This window comes from Ochlerotatus camptorhynchus, unplaced genomic scaffold, assembly GCF_037179485.1.
Source record: "Ochlerotatus camptorhynchus isolate MF236.1 unplaced genomic scaffold, CSIRO-AGI_Acam_v1.1 ptg000217l, whole genome shotgun sequence".
Lineage (NCBI taxonomy): Eukaryota > Metazoa > Arthropoda > Insecta > Diptera > Culicidae > Ochlerotatus > Ochlerotatus camptorhynchus.
In genome coordinates, this window is record NW_027040707.1 from 266,687 (window position 1) to 292,189 (window position 25,503).

General features: G+C 43.0%; 1 protein-coding gene across 1 annotated transcript in view; it reads right to left on the reverse strand.

Annotated features, from left to right (window-relative positions):
- rau (RA domain-containing protein rau) overlaps positions 1-25,503 on the reverse strand; it is a 111,842-nt gene that overhangs the window by 14,373 nt on the left and 71,966 nt on the right. The gene's annotated exons all lie outside the window — the stretch shown is intronic.

Genomic DNA, 25,503 nt, shown 5'->3' on the forward strand with positions numbered 1-25,503 from the left:
CCGATTTTTTCTCCAGCTTCTCAAAGCAAATACAAGCAATTTCCTCTCTCATGGACCCTTCGCTGACCACAGGTTCTGCGCAAGATGAACCGAGCAAATGATGAAACATAAATCAACACTTCCCTGCTTCCTTGAAAGCCGGATCCCAGGAACAGGACCTTTTTGGACGCGTGAAAAGGAAGCGAAAAAGAATCGCAGATAGATGTAGTAGAGATCAGCTCCGTGGAATTTGTACGTTGTTTGTCGTTCGTAAACAGAGGAAGGTACTGATGTTGATTGAGGTCCGGATCATCTCTCTCCGTCCATCCGTCCGTCCGTCAGTCCGTCCGGTGGCGTTATGGCCAAAGGTCTACGACCCCTTCGAGTCGCATTATTGTTCAATAAGGTTGGATTGATTGCTTTCCACATCAAATTCGACAGCTGATTGCAATGCTAGAATGTTTACAAGTCAGAGCGTTGCATTTGGCCATGCAGGCGGTGAAATCGGATCGCCACACGTCCAATAATGGACATGGCCAACACTCTGGCCAGCGAAGTGGAAAGCCGCTTTGTGGTTTACGCGCACTAGCAGCGCGGTTTTTGGACAGCATTGTTCTGTGTCGGGCGGTTCTTTCGTCTTTCGCTAAAGGCCTCCGTATCGTGCCGCCACCGGCCGGGGGTCGAAGAAGGAGGTATGCAAATGTTGTTCTGCTGTAGGTCGAAAGTGTAGAATTTCTCTCTCTTCGGAGAAGCGAGTGCGGTGAGTGAAGGGATGCGGAAGATGGTGCAAGTGTTGTGTTTTTGTTTATGCCGCTATACCGCCAATGGCGGTTGCCTCCAGCGCCCGGGAAAGTACCAACCGGGAAGGATTGAGTTTCACTGCCTTACCCCGTTAGACGCACGTTTGGTCGCGGTTGCTTCGCTCACCATAGGGCAGTATGAGCAGATGTGTATGAATGGAACATGTTCAAGGCTTCCACCGGAATAGATCCCAATTGTGTGCATAAACCATGTAAATGGTTTTTGGCGTAGGACTTTGTCTGTGATGTACGGGGTACACTTTGTGAAAACCGAAAATGGAACATGTAACAACATTATGAAAGATTTTGCACGTTAATAATTCAGTTGCCCCTGGACCAATTTCAATAACGTTATCACCAATCGATCAGAAATATGTCTACGCATCAATAGCAATGCTTCCGACGGGTGATTTTCATCAAGAAACTATTGAAAAAGTGGTAATATGGTAATGGGGTCACTGTTTTTAAAAAATAAACGTTTTTCCCAAACCCAAGCGCCACAATCGAGTGCTACTTGGTTGCACATCATTCTGCTTTAACCTGAAAAAGATATAAAAGAGCGGTGCTGTCTAGCCTCAACTCATTTTCCCTTCGGACGGCGTGGTGAGCAGGCAGCAGAAGCAGCAATAGCAGCAGTAGGAAGATGGTGGCAGGTTAGGTAGTCCATTATTCTGCCTAACAAGCAACAATGGCTGGTCGTGGCAAAGGAGGAAAAGGTCATGTGATTTTGATCGATTACCTTCATCTTTCGCTAATAATTGCCCTTTACTTTGAAGGATTGGCATTGGCAAACCACGCAAAGGGAGAGTGTCGCTACTTGATAGCAAACTACTCATGATGGGAGGAGTTTAAGTAGTTTACCGGTGGGTGCAACAATAAAGGCAATCAAAATTTCATTTTGTAATTGTTTACCAAACACAGACATCATATTCAAACACCATCGTGATTATGCATTGTAGTATTCTCTGTATATTCCAATTGGTACAGTGTTTACAATCCGCGTTTGAAGTGAATCAAGTGTTTATTGACAAATTCTGTAAAAACGTTCAAAATATCTCAACACATGGCTGCAAAATAGCTCCGCGATTATCGAAAGCGCGTGAGAGACCTGGAGGCAGGGAAACCTGCAAAACAGACGCGGACCGTTACTGAACGCGTTCAATTGTGTCGAGCCAATAAGAAAGCGGCCAAAGGTAATCCTAATTCTAGGATTTATTCAATAACCGTCCAATTTCAAAAAAATTAATAATGAATTGTTAATTTTGGAGTTAAGTTTCTAAACCATTTATTTTATTATTAATATATTAGTGAATGGAGCATCAAAAACAATCTTGTAGATCTACGTCAACAATGCGGTCGTGCTTTGGACACAACCCTTAACTTTTTTTTAAATGTCTCTATTAAAAATTGTACAGCTGATGTTGAAGAAGGTGACAGTCAGCAATGAAGCGGATTTGTAGGAATATTTTGAGGTCATCTGCATATGATAACCGAGGAGCTTCGATGACCAGATGCACGTCGTTGAAGTAAAGTATAAAAATCAACGGTCCCAGTTGGCTTCCTAGCTGATCTGCAATCTCCTTCGGCAACCTTTGGTTGGCGACCGGTAAGATATGATCGAAGATTACCGCATACACTGAGTCTGCCGAGTTTAGCAATCGCAATGGCATGGTTCAACTTTTCGAATGCTGCGGTTAGGTCTGAATAAATAACGTCCGTTTGAACCCGATACGACACGCTTTCGGTTATATACGATGTAAGACACAGCAGATTGGTGGTCGTAGAGCGGCCGACACTAAACCCATGTTGATCAGCACTCAAATACTGCTTGCAATGGGACAGCAACGGTTCCATAATCACTAGCTCGAATAGCTTCGAAAAGGCACTTAACGATGTAAATCCTCGATAGTTATCCACAGCTCGTTTCCTTCCTTTTTGTGGATGGAAATATGCCACTAGAGACATGCGGAACAGGCGATGAAGCGGGATTAACAAGCTAACAATATGTCTCTTCAAAAATACAGATGAAACTCCATCAGGTCCAGGATTGAAGAATGACTTGAGCAGAGTCGCGTCTTTAGAAATCATCTCAGCCCTAACATGGCAGCCAGGTTAATATGGCCGTCAGTTATTCTATCATTAGTGAATACACTGGCAAACTTGTCGGAAAAAAGGCGGCATATATCCTGAACGGTGGCAGCAACTTCTCCGTTGAATCCCATAGACGATGGGAGACCGGATTCCTTGCGTTGCTCGTTCACGTAGTTCCAAAAGGATTTCGGGTGTAGCTTAAGTTTGCACTGGATGCCTCGCTTTCACGACTGACTCGCTGGTACATGCGATTCAGCCTCACATAATGTAGTTTCAGAGGAAACGTGAGATACTTCGTAAATCTTCTCAATGCTGCTCTCTTGTTGACTTCAACCTACGTAGCTCTCTCGTCTGCCTGGGAGGGTGAGACACTTTGTAGTGAGTTCTTTTCGGGACGTGTCTATCAATGACATATGCCAAGACATTTGAAAAGGTTTGCGCTACAGCCTCAACGTCATCTGGATCAAGGATGTTCTCCCATACCAAGCTAGACAATACATCTATGATGCTATGGTGGGCAGCTTTACGGAATTCATAAGAAACCGTAGCAAGATAATCGTCTAAATCACGCACGACTTTGTTCTCAACAGTGACAATTAGAGGATGGTGATGTGGAACTAGCTTAGTTAGTGCACAAGGAGCCAAGGAAATTAATGGAGCCCTGTCCTGTATGCTCACGAAGCATAGGTCCAAACTACGATCATTTTCGTTAACTACATGCTGCGCTGTAGTTGTCGAGAAGGCTAATAGCTCCTGCGTGAAATGTAGAGCTATTCGGATCTGGATACAGGAATCCGCTATGAGGTGGACTCCACGAAATGCCTGCCAGATTCAAGTCACCCAAAATGAATATCTCGTCAACTGGAGTGGCACTTTCGACAACTGTGAAAACTGACCGACAGTGAGTATCGATGAGTTCATTGTCCTGGACTCGATCAGGTGGAATGTACAGAGCACATAGAAATAGTGTGCAATCACCCAGATCGATGTCCTCCAAACAAGAACACCTCCACCAGTAGATTTACGGCTGTTGTTAGGATTCCGATCGCAACGAAAGACCTCGTAGTCAGGACCGAAGGTTTGAATGGAAAGCGTTCGACAATCAAGCCACGTTTCCCACAGGACAATTACATCGTAGCAACAATCCGATACAACTAGGCGGTACTCTTCAACATCAGAATTCATTCCACCGGCGTTTTGGTAGAAGATCACGACGTCCTGCTTGCGGCAAGGAGTCGAACGACTGCTCTCCCTGGAAATCATAGATACATCAGGCAATAACTGACCATCACCAAATAATCACCAAGCCCCCTAACTACCCGATAATCGCCCTTTTTGCGATAGTAGGTAAATATAGGGTTTCCTAACTTTATATCCGTCGTACATCAGCCTTATATTGCAAAAAGGGCGATTAGCGGGCTTGTTGCCTACTTGGGTCATGAAGTCTAATTGAATACTCGCCATAGTGAGTGGGTTGGAAGACCCCCTCTCCACTTGCGACAGCAAATCCAGAACGACTATGATCAATGAATGCTGCTGATGTTGTTCTAAGATTTCAAGAACCAATACGCCAGCACAGAGAAGTTCGAGAACTTGGCCGTTCCTTCCCGACTCATCGCTCGTCATGCAAGACTAGACAAAGACTTTGCCATGGTCAGTGTCATCTCCCGAGGAATATTTGAGTTCAGTAGCGTCCTGTTCCGTCATAATCCGCAATCCAACGGACAGGCAGAGCGCTTCGTCAGTACAATACATTAAGCAGGCAATCCAGAAAATTAGATTTTGGAGAGGAGACATCCAGGTAGCTTTCTGTTAACCAGTCGTACCACACCCGATTCCTCAACTTCTGATAGTAAAGCGCCACTGGAAGTAATCTTCGGACGACCAAAACTGCCTGGAACTGGTGCGTCCTTCAGCTGTTCAAGTAGAGGAAACCGACGAACAAGGAGGCAAGCTACGATCGTTCAATAATGGAGATCCGGTGTACGCCAAAGTCCACTCCAACAACACCTGGAAATGGACGCCTGCTGTAGTTTGACTGTGGTGCTCGAACGGATTGGAAGCACTATTTACAATATTTGAGAACAGACGGCTGTTGCGGTCCCAACTAGCTACGAAGTCGATCACCCTCAACGAATACCGCTAGTCAGTCGACGGTGCATCCTACCAAGTTTGTGGAAAAACTAGTTCCTCTGGACGTTCATTTGAGAGAATGAAATTTGCACCTTCCAGAAAGGTCAGCATCACTATAAGCAACAATCATCACATAGTGAGTCTACCCTATGTGAATCACCAATACAATCAACACCACTGATGAATTCTACCGGTGATAAAAAACGAAAAACCGATCGGCATGAGAGTTCCGCAATTCTGTCGTTTACAAACTCATAGCTGCATCCTGCACTTCCAATTTTAGGACAACGTCATCGTAGTTCCAGAGCACTTCCGAGCGCAGTCCAGCGGTGCAGCTACCAAGACACTTTTTGAGAGTTTGAAGACAGCCTCAGTTGTCTTAGAAGAGGAATGTTGGGACCGAGCTGTTTTTTACCGAATTTCAAAAGTTTGAACTGAATGCATTGCAAGTTTAAGACTATTCATAGCAGATGTTTCCTTCTTTGGGGGAGAGGTAGCTCATCAAAGCAAATAGCAAAGGACCCTGTCATTGAACGTCGTGTGAAAGTGGAACTTAATGAAGGCCTAAGTACTTTTTCGTAGTTTTTAGTTTTCGGATTTGAAAGATCGTCGGTAACCGTGGCCTGTGGCCTGCTTACTTAGCAGAAAAACGCGGTCCCAGGTCCTTACATATCAAAGAGATTTATGGTAAAATCGCTTGTGTATCGTGTATCGAAACTCGTTGTTGTCGTTGGTTCCGGGTTTGAATGGATACAAAAATTTGAGCAACGGTATTATGTGATATGAAGGGCTCGGTGGCCTTAGAGCAACCGTTTTTGCTTACTGATCAGAACATCATGAGTTTAAACTCAGGCCCATTCACATTCAAGATTCGTCAATCGTTTTATTTATTAATATGACTACATGTTAATAACAGCAACTCGGTGATTAAAAAGGTGCTCGTCTGCCTAGGTGCAAACGTTTTTGCTCACTGAGCAGAAGACCGTGCGTTTAGTCCCAAGCTCCTTCGCGTTATATGATCGTTAGGACATCAATTCAACTTATCGTTTACCAAAACGAACCCTGCTGCAAACCCAACCCTCTTATCCAACATCCCAGTGATTCCTCGTGGAAGTGCAGAGGTGTTCTCGGCTACCATCAAAGCGAGTGTCATGTCAACACAATTCTTCCCATTCCTTTCATGACCTGTGTTCGGGCGCGGCCGGCGCTGGTATTGCCTAATTTAAGATCACCAGTTTTTCCACATTGAGGATGATTGCTAGTCCCAAGCATCGTTTATTGGTTCTCTGTGTAATTACAGCTGGTCTGGCAATAACAGAGTAGCAACCGTGGGCGGTCAATCAAGCTCAAGCTCAGATGTTTCCTTCTTTGAATCATGAGAGGTTCTTTCGGGGTGTATATCAGCAATGATTTTTTTGAAATTCAGTGCAGCAAAGGGTCACTTTTAAACACTGTTTTGAATAACACTTCTACTACTACTAAGCACTACTTTTCGACACTCTCTTAATTGCATAAAATGTCGTACGTAACTCGTTGCCAAATTCGATATTTTCAGCACTCGTCGTAAATATCCAAAAAAACAAGCCTCGTTGGATAAACTACGACTCATGCAGAAAAAAATCTTCTTTTTGCAACTTGTACCACAAATATCTATTATCATCTTGGATCAACAATGCATCAGCTTTTGTTAAAACAGAACAATATAGAAGCGTCATGATGAAAAGTGAACAACTATTAATATATCGGCCTAATGACTCAATTAGTCCCTTGACCCATTTGGCCCAATGAAATTCTGTCTAATGGCATTCGGCCTAATGATACTGGTGGACTTCAGAAAAATTAAAAGAAATTTGGAGAAACACAAGGTATTTCATTGTAGTTTAGAAAGTCTCATCTAAAGTCAAATTTTCCTAAGTTCCTTGGAATAATTTAGAAAAATTATAGAAAGACAGTGTTGATAAAAATCATTCCTTCTACACTCAACATAGCTGAAAATGAAGACAACCTTAACAGATAGGCCAACTACCTGCATGAATCTGAATTTTGACATAGCAACATTCTCTTGATCAAGGCAACCTCTGAGGATCGAACTCAACATTTGTTTTTCTTCATTCGTGGTTGGATGTTCATTATCGCCTCCGTTGTTGTCAATATTAATATTCGTCTTCATCTTGGTTGCGATGATTTTCAGGATCAAATGCAAAATGATTATTTTCATTTTACTCAAGTATAGCACTGAAGGACGTGTCGTGTTAGTTTTTACACACAAACCGATGGCAAATGATTGCCTCAAGCTGAACTGATGATAAAATCCCGGTTTTAGGCTCTGGAGTCGACAATATCCAAAATGAATTTGATGTTTTTGCTTTTGAGGATCATTTCTGATTTTTACAATTTTGGGTTGGATAATCAAGCACTGGAGAATATCAACAAACGCGTACTCGTTGGTGGATAATGAACTCATTTGTTCATTTCGCTCGTACGTAACAGCGAAGATTTTCAAAACAAACGCAATTCTTCTACACTGGGTTGAAGCGATACTCCTTGCGTGTGCTGGTAAATGATAAAAACAGGCACTGCCCTTAAGACAAACTTGTGAGAACTTCAGAGAAATTTAAGCACCTCAGAAAGGCCAGCAATTTTTAAGGTAATTTGCGAGAAGTTCAAATATACCATTGAGTGAAAAAGGATTCTTCGAAGAAGTTTGACGAACTTCCTAGGGGTACTCAACACATGCACATATCAATCTGTGCCGAGTACAACTTGTCGAAGTGTGGTAATCAAGCTGTCGGTCTCAGTATTCCATGAGTTTGGCAAGCATTTTTAGTGTCCATTGTCAAGTTCTCATCGATGGTTAAACGAACTATTTGTGTGCATGAGAGTGATGCAAAATTTGAAATTTTCGCTCCACAATACTTAAACGATTCCAAATCGGATCCTGATTAACCTTTCAAAATTTGAACCCATTTGGTGAGAAACTGAGATGGCACAAACCATTTGAAGTTTGTATGGGAATTACTATGGTAAAACCAAGATTTTTGTTCATGTCTATCAAATAATTCACCATATCGGTCTGCTTAAAAACCTTGCTCAAGACCTTTTTTTAATTAGATGCAAAGATCGAAAGTTATCAATGGTTCAATGCGCTGATGTCTAATGATCATGCTCAATCAACTGCTCAGCAGGCAACATTGGTGTTTCTGGGGCGTTGAATAGGACACAAAAATCATGGCTACTATGTCACACTGCAAAATACATTGTTGCCTACAGAGCAGCTGCTTGATCATGTCATAAGTTTACCAATCTCTTAAATAATTATTAACTTTTTCCTGTCTCGGTTTAACATAGAAACGATCTTCAGCAAAATTGTAGCTGAGAAAATTTTCTTTAATAATGGCTATCGAACTGTTTCGCAGCTCAATATGGAAAAAGACTAGAAGGCAATGAACAAAAAGTTGAGATTTCCCATAGTAATTTACATGTAAACTTCAAATGGCTTGTGCGAAGTCTGTTTCTAACCAAATGAGTTGTAACTTTGGGAGGCTAATCAGGACCCGATTTGGAACCATTTAAGCACTGTGGAGCGAAAAAATCAAATTTTGCATCAGTCTAGTGTGCATATTGCATAGTATATACGAGGATAATCGCTGTGCCGGGCCTGTTTATAAGTAAACTAGCATCAAATAACACGCATGAACATTCATTCCTCTTGGTTGAACGATGCCAAACGAATGAGAAGATTGACATACGCTAAATCGTCGGCCACTACTGGAACTGTTAGCCAGTATACACTGACCGTTGAACCTCGAAGTTCAACCCCTCCTCGGTCCATCTATGAGAAGTTAGTTCGATACCGGGCGGCATTCTGGTAGACGTGCGCCGAATCCTGTATCATAAATACTCAAATGGCGAGTGGAAGATGTGCGTCTTAATTATCAGCATGATACCCGGGCAATGATACAACCTAGAAATCAGGAAGGTTTTAACCTAAAATTCCTACCGGCGATAGTCGAAGCAGCAATATACCTTCAGTAGCTTCCTAATGCATTCGCTGTTGGGTACTGAATTCGTCTAACTGAGCTACACATTTTTTAGTGAGATAGGCAAACGACTGCATCCGTTGCAGGAGGCACAAACCGCTAAGATTGGCTAGTATTGCTCTTCTTCTTTCTCATGGCTCTCAACCTCTTACTTTTCAGCGACTAATTTACAACAGCATCTTAAGGCTGGTCCAGGATCTTGGTACCAGATGCCAACGTTTAATTACTACCTCCTCTTTGTCTCTGCTTGTTGTTCCTTCATATGTGCCATCTTTGCTTAGACTCGCCGGAATTGGCTTCAGATTCAGATTGGCTCCGTTACCTCCGGTGTGGTTACCTTTACAATTATGTAAGCAGAATCCTTTTTAATGCTGCTAATATGGGATCCATTAACTCCACGAGCCTCCACAGTCATTCGAATCTCCGAGATCGTTCAGTACATAGAATGAGCTGTACGGTTGACTGACTGGTGGACCATCAATCGTACCGAGTAGTTATCCAGGAGAAGCTGCTGCGGTTCGGATCCTATGGCCATCTGGGGTTAATACGTAAGCAGGCCTATTCTGCGTGGCATGGTGACTCTGACTAATTTGTTTAGGTTTCTTTAGAGGTCCATCTTCCAAAACGCATAATGGCACGGAGAGTCTCATCAATTGTGCAATCTTTCATTATGATTTGGGATAACCTCACTGGAAAATCGACAAAACAAATTACACTGGAAAACAAAAACTTCCCCCGACAGTGTTCACTTGGCTGTCGACAGAAGTAGACGACTCTCGATGTGTGTCACGCGATCGTCTGTTTACTCGGCAGCAACCATTGTGTGGTCCTCCTCATTGTTCTTCATCAGCAGTTCTTTCGGTCGATGCGTCGTCGACTTTGTAAAGCAACCGTTTCGTGATGAGTGTGTGAGTGATTACCACGTTTTGCCTCCATTGCTAGAATGGAAACACTCTATCCCCCGTTGGAGATACTGCCATACAATGAAATCGGCACTGTGTGCAGAGTTGATTACCCCTTGTAAACTTCAATATTTAGTTTAGGAAATCTTAAAATTGCTTTGAAATACTATATTAGGGTCTAAGAAAATCGCAGCAAATTTAGGGAAATAAATTTAGAAAATCTAATAATAACGTTGTGAAAGTTCGGAAAATTCTGGAAAAGCTCAATATACGCTAAAATAGGTTCATCCAGAATTTCCAATAACTTCTTGTTTATTTTTGACGTAGGATTACGTCTATCGGCAACATATTGGGGTGCAATTTCAAAAACCAAAATCGACCGCATTACGAAAAGAGATCAGATTTTGACCACATATAACTCTGTCAATAGTAGATGGTTTTTAATTCTAAACAAGCCAAACGATTGAAAATTTATCTACCAATCTGCTAAAATGAACACTTTTTTAATTTTCAATAGGCCACTATTGAAAAATACACAAATGTCCAACTGTTGCAATGGTGAGTAAAATTATGAGCGATTGCATGCAAACAGCGCATTTCCTAATACAGATTTTAAATCGAATTCGATCCTGTCTCACTGAACGGCGCTCATTCAATCACCGTGTGTGGTGGTGTCCGATCATCGGTGTCCGCAGCAGCAGCAGCAATGCTTTTGGCGTGTGGCGTTGAACATTGTTCTCCAGTACTCAACGAAAGGCAGCCTGCAAGCTCGCTAGCTGCAGAGCCCACATGAGCATTCATAGAAGGAGGAAGAAGCCGCACCGCTATGGATCGAAATCACTTTTCTCGTGAGTAGCTGTGGGTCATCAATGCCAAGCGCGTCAAACTTGCTCCAAGCAACATACAGATCGCCAGCCTAATCCGTGTTGAACACCCTAATTGCTCAGCATTACTCAACCATTACGGAAAAACGGTCGTTTTTAGGATCACCATAAATTATTGTTGTTTTAGAGTTCATTTCCATTGAACGTTCGTTCGCCTTTCTGACAGCCACATCACCCTCAAAGCACTTTGATAATGTACCCAGCAAACGTTTGTGGTCAAATGCGTAACAATATTGAAGTAGTGCATACATAAATATTCTCGCAATGACCGAATACCACATGACCTTGTCAATTAACCAGAGATACTTTGTAGGGTTTTCTGCAGGACGCTCGAATTTGTATGATTGATCGCGATCGGAAAAATTTGAGCAAGAAATTCGTTCTACCAATATTCGCTTTTTTATTATCTATTGAATGAGCATGAGCATGATTGACCACCCACGGTTGCTACTCTGTTATTGCCAGACCAGCTGTAATTACCTGTAATTGCCTCCCTTAGCTCAGTCGGTAAAGGCGCAGCTACAAAGCAAGACCATGCTGGAGGTGGCTGGGTTCGATTCCCGGTTCGGTCTAGGAATTTTTCGGGTTGGAAAATGTCTCGACTTCCTTGGGCATAGAAATATGATTGGACTTGCCACGCAATCATATCAATGCAAAAATGGTACAGGCATCAAAAGCTCTCCTTTAATAACTGTGGAAGTGCATCTAGAACACTAATTGAGAGCACGCAATAAGCTAATCATGCAATGTGCAATAAGCTTGAAATGCGAAGAAGAAGAAGAAGCTGTAATTACACAGAGAACCAATAGACGATGCTTGGGACTAGCAATCATCCTCAATTTGTAAAAACTGGTGATCTCGAATTAGGCAATACCAGCGCCAGCCGCGCCTGAACGCAGGTCAAGAAAGGAATGGGTTAGGAATGTGTTGACGTAACACTCGCTTTGATGGAAGCCGAGGAGTCCTCTGAACTTCCACGAGGAATCACAGGGATGTTGGGTAAGAGGGTTGGGTTAGCAGCAGGGTTCGTTTTGGTAATGTCCTAACGATCGTATAACGCGAAGAAGCTTGGGATTGAACCCACGGTCTTCTGCTCAGTAAGCAAAAACCTCCTCCTTTTTAATCATTGACGAATCTTGAATGTGGATGGGCCTGAGACTAGACTCATGATGTTCTGCTCAGTAAGCAAAAACGGTTGCTCTAAGGCCACCGAGCCTCTCATATCACATTATACCGTTACTCAAGTTTTTAAAACTATTCAAACCCGGCACCGACGACAACGATATGTTTTACAAAATACACGATAAACAAGCGATATTTTAATATTTTTAATATGAAAGGATCTGGGACCGCGTCTTTCTCCTGAGTAAACAAGCCACCGCAAACGGACGATCTTTGGAATCCTAAAACTAAAAGCTACGAAAGAGTACTTAGGCCTTCATTAAGATCCACTTTCACGCGACGTTCAATGTGAATCAATCAAAAAATTTGTGCGTTTTGTGCACGTAAATGCGTAATTTTGTCATCAGAAAACGAGGCGTTTCCGTGATGGAAAAGTGGTTTCCCTAACACAGTCGCCAAATATTGATACCAAGAAGTGAGCATGCCAGACGGTGCCAATCTTTATGCATTTCGGTGCAAATATTAAGCCCCTCCTATAAGGAGTATTAAGCAAAAAAAAAAACTCTTAAAAGAAGGGGCATATAATTTGCATAAAAAAAATATAAACGTTGGTACTGCCCGGTAGACTCAGATTCTGTGGTTGATGTGTTTTCTCTAATAGGGGAAATGGTTCTAATGTTGGCCTATGGATCTTAGATTGGGCTCATCGCTAAAAATCAGCTATTTATCAACTTTATCTAGATGAACGCGTCATTGGGACGGTACTAATGGATATTTTTGGTCGTTATTAAAAAATTTAGTCGATTGCTGAATTTATGTATGGGCCAAAATAAGGGACATTTAGGCCGACATTACATGCATTTCCCCTACATATTTCATTTCCGCACCGCTATCATTTCCTAAAACATCGAGGAAAAATTTCCACAGTATTGTTCTGAACTAGCTTCCAAGCTTCCAACCCATCGGTCCTTTTCAGGACCACAAATAAAATAAAAGAGTAAACTAAAGAGTAAGACCTTGAATCCAAGACCAGGATTGGCTTGTACTACATGAACATCGACAAAGTACCTTAAAAACAGAACTCTCAAATTGCTTCCGAATTTCAACCTATCGAAATTTTTCACTGATAACGAGTTAAGCAATCAATTTAATATTTACTATACTTTTGCTATGACATCATAGCTGCCTTTCATAATCCTACGTCAAATCTACGGTCGTGTCTTGGATAGAACCTCTTACTTTTTTATTACGAAGTCTACCCTGTTTTTAAACATAAAAAATAATCTTTTCGAAAGCGATCAAATTTCACATTGGTTGGTATCACTTTTAGCTGAAGAGAACTGTCATAATTTTGATCAGTTGTTAGCTTTTTTCGAAAATTAATAATATCTGCTTTAGTGCTCTATCAAATCATTAATCATTCCGATAAAATGATAAAAAAAACTAAAAGCATCTTTAATTTAATAATATATTCTAAAATTAAACCGTTTTTTATCATATAACTCGATCTTCTATATCGAGTTAAAGAAAGTTAACTGCAAGATTTTTTTCCACTCACTTTGCTGTAAACAATATTTTCCTATATAAGAAAAACATTATATGTTATAACGATTTTTTGTTTTGTTCTTACAATTTACAGAAAGAGGTTGTCAAGTATGTATTTGACACATAAAACCTGTTAATTTCGGTGTCTCTCTTTACGCTCACATACTCGCTAATTGTGACTCTTTGAAAGTGAGCTTATGATTTCTTATTTCCCAAAAACATGTTCTATAGTGAAGTGAGCCCAAAGAACATTGGAAGCAGATTAAGAGCTTATTCAGGCAAACATATGCTTTTTCAGCTAAAACATGACCTATCAAGCCTCTAATCAGAACAAACTGTTTGTTGGGAGTGGAAGAAACATTAGTTAATTGTATATAGATAAACTGATTTACAAATGAAACTGGCCCTTCCGTAGAGTCTGAAAGTTATTGGGAGAAATCTCCTATAAATTCTGTGATCCTCCAAAACTCAAGATGCCGGTAAAATATTTAAAAACTTTAACAACATTATCAGAAGTTCCCTGAGATTTTTTTCGAACCTAGGTGAAGTCCTCCTGAAGTGCTCTGAAGTTCACAGAACCTTTCAGAAATTTATCGCAACCCTCTAAATCATGCTTTGGACCACATAAATCCATTGTGCCTCTCTGTTTTTCGAAGCATCATCGTTTCAGTAGCTTTCTGATCCTTTCAAAAGTTTTCTGAGAAGCTTCAGAGAAGTTTAAACATATCAATCTACAATGTTCAGGGATATACAAACAATCGGTCTTGTCCAAATACTTCAAACCTGTCGTATTTTCTGTGCTTTTGTGTATTCGGTACAGCTGTTATATTCTCACTAGTTGGGCTGATGTTTCCATGTAGAATGGTTATGGGTGTTATTTGTTTTTCTTTAACTTTCGTGGCTACCTTTACAAGAAAGTTTCTGATCTCTTGTGATCCAGACCATATAGCAGATAACCGTCATCGACAACGTTGTACAGGTGACCATTTCTTCCAGTGGACTCTTTAATTGAAATTCCTAAAAACGTGCACTTCCCTACCAGCTAAAAATAGAAAACCTCCTACATCCAACTTTCATCCAGCTCCCCTGTTTTGGACGCAAAACCCATTATCGGTAAAATCACATCCACTAAAATCCATCAAACCGTGTAGCGTTACCACTTGAAGTTTTTCCCTCCGAAAAGGGCAATCCAAACTCCGGCATCTCGAAAAGATCTATTCGCCCTCTCGTACAAGTCCCCCCTCGACATCCGGCCACATGTATGCGCATTCGGAAAACCTTTGCCGCACGTGTTCAGAGAACTCATCAGCACAATCATAATCACCATCGGAGCACACGCGCATCCAAATATGGCATCCAGCATTCATTCACTATGCCCGGTACCTAGAATAATGTTTTAATTTCAAACCCCAGCTCATATTACTGCGTCGTCGCCGTGGCTGCGCTTTTCCTTCCAATGGATATGCATATGCGATGCGGCCCCCACAAGACCGGAAGGACGCTTCTTTTACCATTATTAGTTCCATTCGTTTTCCACACAGAAATTTTACGACCCGAGAAGAAGGATTGGATTGTTGTAGTGTTTTAAAATCTGATTGTACTGCGCTGCAGAAGGGTCTTGCTCGAGGAGGGCTACCATCCGGAATAATTGTAAACATGCACGATTTGGCAGATGCTGCACGTGGTTTTCCGCTCGCTGGCTGGTTGATTTCAATGGTTGGTGCGTGCCATTGTCATTTCCTTTCGCAGTCAGCGAGCTGTTCGCGTGCCATTCGAATAGTCATTCTTTGTTTCGGTGGCCAGCCCAATAATGGATGGAGTCAAGCGTGTGCCATGCGACCATTAAAGCGTGTCCAAATTAGTTGGTGGACATCAACCTAACCCGCAATGGCAACAACAGCATTGTGGGGTGATGATGATGATGATGACCGGCGCTGAGGTTGGTTGGTTTGGTGGCTCTCTCATTTTGGCATAGCGCCACCACCACCACCAAGGCTGGTGGCTAATCTGATGCATATTCATGAGCTGGATGATGTTTATTTTTTTCGGTGAATTTGTTGAACGAGCGTGCTTTCTATAGCGACAGCACTGCTACGGTGAACATTCGTCTAGTTCCTGGAGCCGCGGAGAAGCAGTCACTTTTAATTCAATAAACTAATGCTGACAGATGGCGGAAGCTGCTACTCTGACAGGAATTTCAATTAACGTTTGACCTATGACTACCCGGCCCATTTGCTCTGCGATGCACTTTGGAATCACCGTGCCCTCACGATTCTTCCTATCTTTCGCCCGGCTTGTTGAGCTGATTGGATTGATTTGTAAAATGAAAGAAAGCCGAATGTTTACCCTTTTCGGTGAAATATGAAAAACGACAGAAACTTCAATAGTGTTCATAACTTCCGGTCGAATCGCTGACTTTTCTCCGATGTGAAATGTTAAGCGACCGAAACGGCATTGGAAACCAATTAATTATTCGCTAATGTCTGCTTAACAAAAGTGTCCCCGGAGGCAATCAAGCCTGTCGCTTCATAACACTGACTGCGACGACGCGACGACAGTGTGACTAATTCCAGTGAGACGAAACCCATTTGAGGCATTTTCACTTTCAACGGATGCATTCCAAAACACCGGCGGCCGTCGCCAAGTTTTGATACGCAGTTCGCATCGGTAGATACCTGCCTGCAAGTGCCAATCTCTCGATACGGGTGGCAGGTATAGGGCAACTATTTTCGGAAGAAAGTAACCGCAACAGCCAATAGTGGACACAACACCACGCAGAGTGGCGGTTGTCGTCGGTGGAGGGCTTTTGATGATGGGCTACCCATATTTAAGATAATTTCGAGCAAACTCAAGGAATGCGGCACTCAGACCGATAGCAGGCCGTAAAATGAACTGTAATTAGTGGGAAGATGCCGTCCTAGCAGGTCTCGCTCTCTCCATCTCTCGAGGCAGAAGGAAGAAGGGTCAGATGGCACGCAAAAGGGTTTAATTGAGATTTATGACAGTAACTTTCCCGATGAGTTACGGTTTTGGTGCACTGTGGTTACTCGAGGGCTTTCTGCTGATTGCCTTTATGTTTTCTTCGAGGGCGTTTGGAAAATTTAATAGTACGATAAACTAATTCGTACAAGCACATTTAATTACAACCATCTTTGGACGGGAACTTACCAAGAAAGGAAAACCAACACCGTGGATTATCTAATCACCTGGAATGATTCAATCGGAAAAGTTCACTTTCATTCGCATGCAATTAATTACCCCCACACAACCCTCTGGGCGGATCTTTGCAATCACGCCGTCCCGTACAAGACGTTGGTTGCCTTTTATCAGCATCCAATCTGCTAGCTAAACGAGCAAGCTTTAGTTCAAACTTGTTGCACACATCTACACATAGGGTTCAAGACTCCTCCTCCGTCGTCGCCGTTCGGAGATGAATGGAGGCAATGGAGAAAGCGCGAGAAAATCGCTCGCGATCGCTTTTAATTTATTTCATCAGCTTGAGCTTCGTGCAAAGTCATTGTTTTAATACAAACCCCCCTTTTGCTAACCACTCGGCTCATTGTCTAAGGTGGTCGAAAACCGATGCCCAAACACGCAGAGAGCGTCGTGCGAAGGCGTGGGAAATTTGAGCAATTTCGCGTGCACCACTGACGGCTGATGGCTGCTGACGGCAGACCAACCGAAGGCGTCTGCGGTTGCAGGGAAATTAATTTATTAGAGTTGGAGCAATCAGAGACACGGTAGAAACAAGACTCCATCTAGACAACTTACGCGAGGAACTATGGGAAGCTGCCCGAGCCACTAATAGCTCTGGGAAAATGTTGAAGGTTTTTCGGTAATGGACGAACAATAAAGGACGTATGTGGCTGCGGGTGATGGCGATCGCAGAGGTGCAGTGCAAGCTCTAAGACAGTTAGTCCTGGTTGAGGTCATGGAGCTGCTGAATGGAATTGAGAAAATGTTTTTGTGTCAACCTGTCATTCACAAACCCATGGTAATTAGCATGATGTAAACAGTTTTTCGGTGCTGATTAACATAGCCGCATCATTTGCTGGCACAAAACTTGAGCGGATTACACCAATTTTGGTTAATCAGCATTATGAACCAGCTCATATGTAAAGACCATAAGACTTGGAGAAATGATCCGTAACTGCGTTGACAATCAGATTTACTGTCCTGCCCGGGCAAGTGTCTAGAATAAGCTTCTAAAAGAAGATTCTAAAGAAAAAGCTTCTTAAAAAGATTCAAAAAGAATCTTACCGCGTAACGTAGTTTATAGAGGGTTGGAACTGCTCGAATTTCTTATCAGTAGTCATCTCGCTTTTGCCGACCTTATCCAACCATCGCAGTATCCGATCTAGGAATCGCACATTACTACTTTGACCATCTTCCCACAGATCGATAAAACCCGATAGCAGTAGAGTTTGAAGTTAAGTTGCCAATAAACATTCTATCGCATCACATCTGAATATCATCACTCAGTGGAGTTCAAAAATAAAGTATCGTTCTTTCGTCCAAAAATCGAAGCACATCTATCCAAATTCGAACGATTCCTACATAAAGCATGGTCCTTCGAACCGGATTTTCGCTTTTGGAATTTGTGCTTGCGATTTCGTTGTCATCGGTTCGAAGTGATTTCTACCGGTTTGTGACAAAAACTGTGAACTGATCGAGAAAAGAAACACTAAAATTGCGTGGCTAAAATGAGAATAATAAATCGATGTGGCTGCTGTGAGATAGTGGTTGGTGCTAACAGTTGCTGATTGTGTAATAATCCGCCAACGAAGAATCGTCGCTTTACTAGGAGGTGCTATTGTCGTTGGATTACGCTAACGTGGCTTGGGTGGCGTGAGTATCACCGCTTTGCATGGCTAAGGTTCACCAGCGAACACTGTAAGTAATACTATCTGCATGGAACATGCTACAGGTTTTCTGCATCATAAAATTTTTCATCACTTTTGCATGATCTACTTGGTTCGATTCCGGGAGATTTTTGTAATTCGACTGGAGTTGGTGCACACATGTTTCACACGAGTTTCCTGGTTTGTTCTAGTGCAAGCAAGAGTCATTATGCCACCGAATGTAAAGAAGTTAACGAAGAGTGAGAGTTTCTGTCAAGATTCGTTGGTGAATTTGGCATATCTGGTGGATAACTATCAAGAGCATCGAGATAGGAACATGCTTGAAGGCTGGCAGGAACGCTTACAGGAGATTTTTGAGGATTACAAAGAGACTAGGTTGCAGCTAGAAGTGTCCGAAGATTTCCAATCTTCATTGAAGCAAAAGTTGGGATCGGACGCACTAGAACAAGCGAAGGAAGAGAAGGTAGTTCAGTCACAGTCTGTGGAGCAAGGAAATAGAAGTGCTCGTGCGGCAATTGAAATTTGGCAAACTCCCAATTTTCGATAGAACTATTAGAGAATGGCCATCGTTTCGTGATTCATTTCGGTCACTTATCGACTCAGTGACGTGACACTCCTAATTCAGTGACGTAGACAAATTTTCTTACCTTCTATCATCTCTGTCGAAGGATGCAAAGCGTGTGGCCGAAGTGATAGAAGTTACGTCAGATAATAACATTGTTGCATGGGCACTCCTTGAAAAGCGATACTAGAATAAATACTTAATTTGTTAAATCATATGTTGAAGCTCTTTTTATCATCGATCCAATAAAAAGGGAATGTCATGAAGCTTTGAATCGTCTAATTGATGCCTTCGAACGTAATTTTAGGATGCTAGATAAAGCGGGAGAACAGCTGAAGAATTGGAGTACGTTATTGGTATTCATGATCAGCTCTCGTCTAGATCCAGCCACCCTGCGTCACTGAGAGACGCACAGAAGGTCAACGGTGGTGCCTACATACACCGAACTCATTGAATTTCTACGCAGTCATAGTCTCGTGCTGGAATCAGTCGATACGTTTAAATCTCGATCGTCAGATGCGTCTCGTTCCTCCTCACAGCATCCCACCTCGTTGACTCCCAAGCAAAATGTGACAGCTCAGAAATCCAGAAATCTCTCCTGCAAGCACTCCGCTCATTCACCATTCCAATGCGAAGTCTTTCGAAAAATGACTCCTACGCAGCGCATCTCGTCAAAACTTGTACGAGTGGAACCTGCCGGGTATGCCAACAGAGACACCATATGAAGCTGCACCAAAGAACTATCGTCCCAAATCGATCCAATCCTCCACCAATTCTTCGTCATCGGATTCACCCTCAACATCATCGTCAACTCAAAAACTCAAAACGAAGAACCAGTCTCGACCAGTAGAAATCCAAACCCAAACCCCCCAAACAAGTCACTTTACGATACCCTTCGCCGAAGCTCAACTCAGCGTTCCTGCAACTGCATTGTTGTCGACGGCTTTTGTTAAGGTTTTCGCTTCGTCTGGTTCCCTCATATGGGCTCGCGCGCTGCTGGATTCCGGATCACAGCTCAACTTTGTTTCGAAGCAACTCGCACAAAGGTTGAAGCTACGTCGCAGCAAAGAATTCGTTCCAATTAGCGGTGTCGGCCTTTCGACTACCTCATCTAAACACACCACCATCATTCGCATCCAGTCTCATCGTGCAGATTTTGAGGAGAATTAGAAATTCCACGTACTTCCGAAGCTGACACTAGAAGTGCCGAATCAACATGTTGCCGTCTCCACATCCAGTTGACGGGTCCGACTTTCAACAAACCAGGTCCCATCGATTTGATTTTCGGCGTTGACATCTTCTACGACTTTCTTCGTAACGGTCAGATCAAACACAGTACCGGAGCACCCATTTTGCAGAATACCGCCCTGGGTTGGGTAGTTTCAGAGAAGAGTCAAACGCAGGTACCTTCTACACTAGTCGCTAATGTCGCACATGTTTCGAATAAACCATCAAACGAGGATCCTCCTGGCAGGATTCTAAAGAAGCTTCTTAAGAAGATTCTAAAGTAAGATTCTTAACACTCCGAACAAGATGGCTCCGTTAGAATGTGTAACGGAAAATTTACAATGTTTGAAAAATCATTGTTCAGCAATTTATCGATGGATTTCAAATCTATTGATATCAAATAAACTTTTAAAATCTGTAGTTTCAATGCGCCATTTGAAACTACAGATTTTAAAAATTTATTCGATATCAATAGATCTTAGATTTGAAATTTTTCAATAAATGGCCGAGCTATGATTTTTCAAGCATTTGCCGTTGCACATTTTACCGGAGGCATCGTATTCGGAGTGCTAAGACTTTAAAAGTAACTTCTTTTAGAAGCTCATTCTAGACACTTGCCCGTCGCTCCACTCCCCTAACTAAAAAAAAACGCGCACAAGGCAGTAAATCTGATCCAGTTGGACGGACTTCCTCGAAAGCATAAACGCCTCACAGTCTTCGGCGGAGCTCTGGGGTAAGGTCAACGCCCTCAACGGCAAGCACCGCACGCCCCACTGCATATACAGGTAGACGGCACGGCAGTCTCTGACCTGGCAATTGCTGCTGGTAAACTTGGCGATTCCTTCGCCGACCTCTTGGCGTTTTCCAAGTACGAGGAGACCCTCCAACGGCAAGCAAACCCATCGACTTCGCCCGTAAGCAGTTTTCGCGTTCCTCCGGACACGAACAACCTGAGGATCAACCTGGCAGAAGCTTCAGTTCACGCTTAGAAGAAGCAACGGGAAGTCAGCCGACCCAGACGAGATTGACTACCCACTGCTCAAGAACTACTCCGGGTAAAGTAAAAATGCTGGAACTCTTCAACCAGCTTTGGCGGACAGACTCGTATCCAGAGCATGTAAACCTCCCTAATTATGAAAGTCGATGTAACTTGCTGAGCCTACAACTCCTCAGTGTTCACCGTGACGTCGCTAAGGCTGTCTTCATCGCCGATGTCCTGCGTTCGGACATTGACTGTAGTTCACTTTTTCAACAGCTTAAAATTAATATAAGACGCCTCAATCTGCGAACCCACTCTTTTTTTAAGATCCCGACTTCTCGTACAAACTATGGTGCAAACGAACCAATTACTAGCATGTGTAAACATTTTAATAGATGTTATAACTTTTTTGACTTCAATGCTTCCCGTGTTAGGCTTAAGTATTTATTCTATAATGTTTTATCATCCTGATTAAGTGAAAATTAATGTTTTCTGATTTAGTTTAAGTATATATTCAGCTGAAGGATTTTATGTTATCTGTTCATACGAAACGAAGAGGTTTTGGTCCTTCTGAAGTGAGTTTTTCCCTCTCAAATTAATAAATAAATTGGGGGGAGAGCTTGGTTGTTCCCATTCACAAAGAAAACGTGGCGAAGTTCCAGCTCATTGCGCTCATCTGCTGTATGGCAAAGGTGTTCGAGCGGATGGTCAACCGACGCCTGAAGCAGTTTATCGAGGCGGCGGCCTTCCAGACCGAAGCAAGGCCACGTTACATCTACATATTTAGTGATGCTAGGAGAGCTCCTCAAGGACGCCAAGGATTACGGTCTTCATACGGAGTTGGTTTCCCTGGACATTGCGAAAGCTTTCAACCGTACATGGACGCTCTTGGTACTGAAGCAACTCATCATCTGGGGTCTTAGCGATCATATCGTCCATTTCGTCCGAAATTTCCTGACTAGCAGATCCTTCCAAGTCTCGGTAGGTTATACCAAATCCCGCAATTTCTGCGAGGAAACTGGCGTTCCTCGAGGTTCATTGATACCTCTCATCTTGTTCCTGGTAGCCATGAACAGTGTCTTCGAGCTGTTACCAGCAACTTGCAAGCATCTTCATCTTCGTGTACACAGACGACATGCAAATCGAAGCCAGAGGTCATACTCCAGGCCGTACGAAGATTAGGGCTCAAGCAGTGGTTTCCGCCGTGGAAAGAGCGCTAGGTGCCACGTTTGCCAGTACCGACATCGGTGATCAAGCCATACCACTGAAGAAAACTGTGAAACTGCCGGGGGTTGTCATTGACCGGTCGCTGAGTTCAGACCAGCCCCTTCAAGGGATCAACCTCGTCTGCACAATATCCCGTCTCACCGCTCCAACAACAGAGAAGTACGTTTCTGTCTTGCCTGGGCCATCGTAGACAGCCAGCTGATTTATGAACTCGAGTTGACCTGCATCGCCACAGACAAGGCAATACAAACACTCGCTCGGCTTTACAATAGCTACACGAGCATCATCTCCGATCTCCGATGCCAGCTGTGTCGGTACCGCAGCCATTGTCAACAAATCCGCTGCATTTTCAGCAAATACCGCCGGAAGCGACAGAATCTGCAGATTTCTCCGTGCAAACGCCAACGCAGAGCTCCCCCAGTGGCCAAGATTCACTGGTACGGATATAAGAGTTGGCAATCTTCCGCACCAAAAATCGACAGTCGGGTAAAGGAATAGTTCAGAGCCAGGGAAAATTCCGTAGCCCTTAGGAGATCGGTAGTAGAGCTGACCGGATCGTACCTCAACTACATGCATAGCTACGCGGATGGGTCACGATTGAGAGCAGGATTCGGAATGGTAATCGCTGGCTGGTGACATTTCCCCAACGATTAGAAGTCTGCAAAACCATGTTCGGTGTTCTCGGCAGAAGCATCGGCTATTCTTCATGTGGTCACGGTTCCTGCGGATCGTCCAATCCTGATCCTGTCGGACTCCCACAGTGTTATTCAGGCCCTTTCGTCGGAGTTCCCGGTCCACCCCTGGATCCAGAGCATCCTGAAGGTTGCGCCACCAAACACTACCTACGCAAGGATTCCCAGACACTGTGGGATCCCAGGGTAAATCGAGGCGGGAAACCATCTGGTCCTCGGTACTCGCACACGGTGCCCTTGCAGTACGTCAAGAGATGGATCGCTTGCACAGTGCGGACAGCGTGGACAACGAAATGATCCTGTGCCAGACTTCCGTTCATTAGAAAGAACAAAGGTGACATCGGAAGGTGGACGCACCTTGCGAACCTACGAGACCAGAGGATTTTTCCCAGGCTCCGGATAGGGCACGCCCTAATCTCACGGGATTTCAGCGGAGGATTCTTCACAATTCGAGCATCTTCGTTGCCTCCACGGTGTGCCCTACAGCGTACGGGACATGCTAGGAGATGTGCCCTCAACCCAAGCAGCGGTACTGCACTTTTTGAAGGCGGCGAAGCTATTTTTCAGGATTTAGCACCATCGATTCTTTCGGCCGTCGGGACAGCCCCGCTGGACGGGGGCTTCCACGAACCTCCTACAGTGGAGCTATGTTTTGTTATTGGTACCTTTTTAGTCTGTCTTCTTCGTATGCTGTTTACTGTGTAATTGTACTAGCTGTCTATACTTTTAGTTAAGTAGATAATGAAATGTTGAAGAGGCATGCTGGGGAGCCTCTTTCAAAGGCTTCCCACTTGAAACGATAATTTCAAACGTCAATTTGTCAAAACTCGCGCAACAGCTAAGTTTGGACAAATTTTGCCCTATATGATGACGGTTTGACAGTTTTGACAGTCTGCTGTTTGAAGTCAAAGGTTTACCACAGCAGTTATGGCTATTTAAAAATTGGTTCTGGAGCTAATTTGCCTCCAAGTTGCTATCTAATTTTCCTATTTAAGAATTTCCTCATACCCGAAAATGCTTTAGATTACAGATTTTGAGTGTCAAACTTTCAGGAATGTTCTGGGTGCCCCTACGATAGGGACCAAAATATTCAAAAATGCTTCAATAAGGTAGGTGGGTTAGTTAGAGGTTTAGGTTACTTTAAGATTCAACGTTTTAAAGAACCATTTTTGTGCTGTGACGCAATTTTTTGTGATCTATCCCATCTTTAATTTAACCACAAGTAATAATTTTGGTTTTATGAGGGTTCTGTAAACCACGATTTAGACTTGTATAATGCTTTACAACCTCGGTAAAACATGCAATGTTACTTGGGCATACTACTTTTTACCCTTACAAAGAAGGGTATAGATATCACTTGAAAAACCGACTATCGATCCGAGGCCCGGGGGGCCGAGTGTCATATACCATTCGACTCAGCTCGACGAGATCGGAACATGTCTATGTGTGTGTGTACGTGTGTATGTGTATATGTGTGTGTGTATGTAACGAAATGAATGCGCTCACGTTTCTCAACAACCGCTCAACCGATTTGGACAAACTCGGCGCCAAATGATAGGTCTTGGGGTCCCATTGAACGCTATTGAACGGTTTTGGAATCGGTGAACCGGTTCCGGAGATATGGCCGGAATAAGATCCGGTGAATATGGGCCTTCACGCTGGATTTAACGGAAAACGTATCAAAACCATCATGCGACACATCAAATTACTACAGAATTAAAAAATAAGATCAATGCAAGTCGTGTTAAGTGTTCCAGATCACATTGGACACACTTGGACATGTTCCGGGTACCCCGGGGAAGTTGCTTGAATATGAATTGAATTAAAACCCATTAAATCACATTAAAATACGATGATAAGGTGATTGGTAGCCTCACCAAATATACTACACCCGGATATATTCCGGGTACCCCAGGCAGTGGCGTAGCGTGGGGGCTTGGTCACTGATAATGACAATAAAATAAATAAACTTGAATAAGTAAGAAGGGTCTGATCACACCATAGGTGGATAAATTCGGGTTTTTTGTTTTATGGATACTAATGCGTTTTGATGGCCCTGTTCAGACCATTTTTGTGTATTTAGGACGTTTTGGACTGATTTCTTGATTTACCGCAATTTTGTCATTTTAAAGTGTTAAATGTTAAAACACAGACAAGCAGACCATCACCATCACATTCCTCGCAAATAAGGTTTAAGCTGGGAATGTGCTCGCATTTGCCATGTTGGCGCCACTGAAGCGTTAAGCAAGCCACTACATTTAGAACTTATCAGAGATGCCAGTTTTTTTTTCAGGTCAATTTAGTAGATGTCAGCTCTTGAGAATAATAAGGGGACCAAGGCGTCCCACTGGAGACATATACAGTAATCATCCGATTTTTTCAGCCCCCTTTTTGAAAATCTTTTCTAATGTTCGCCGAAACCCATGCACTTTTTCAGTGGTCTTATTGCACCAAAGTA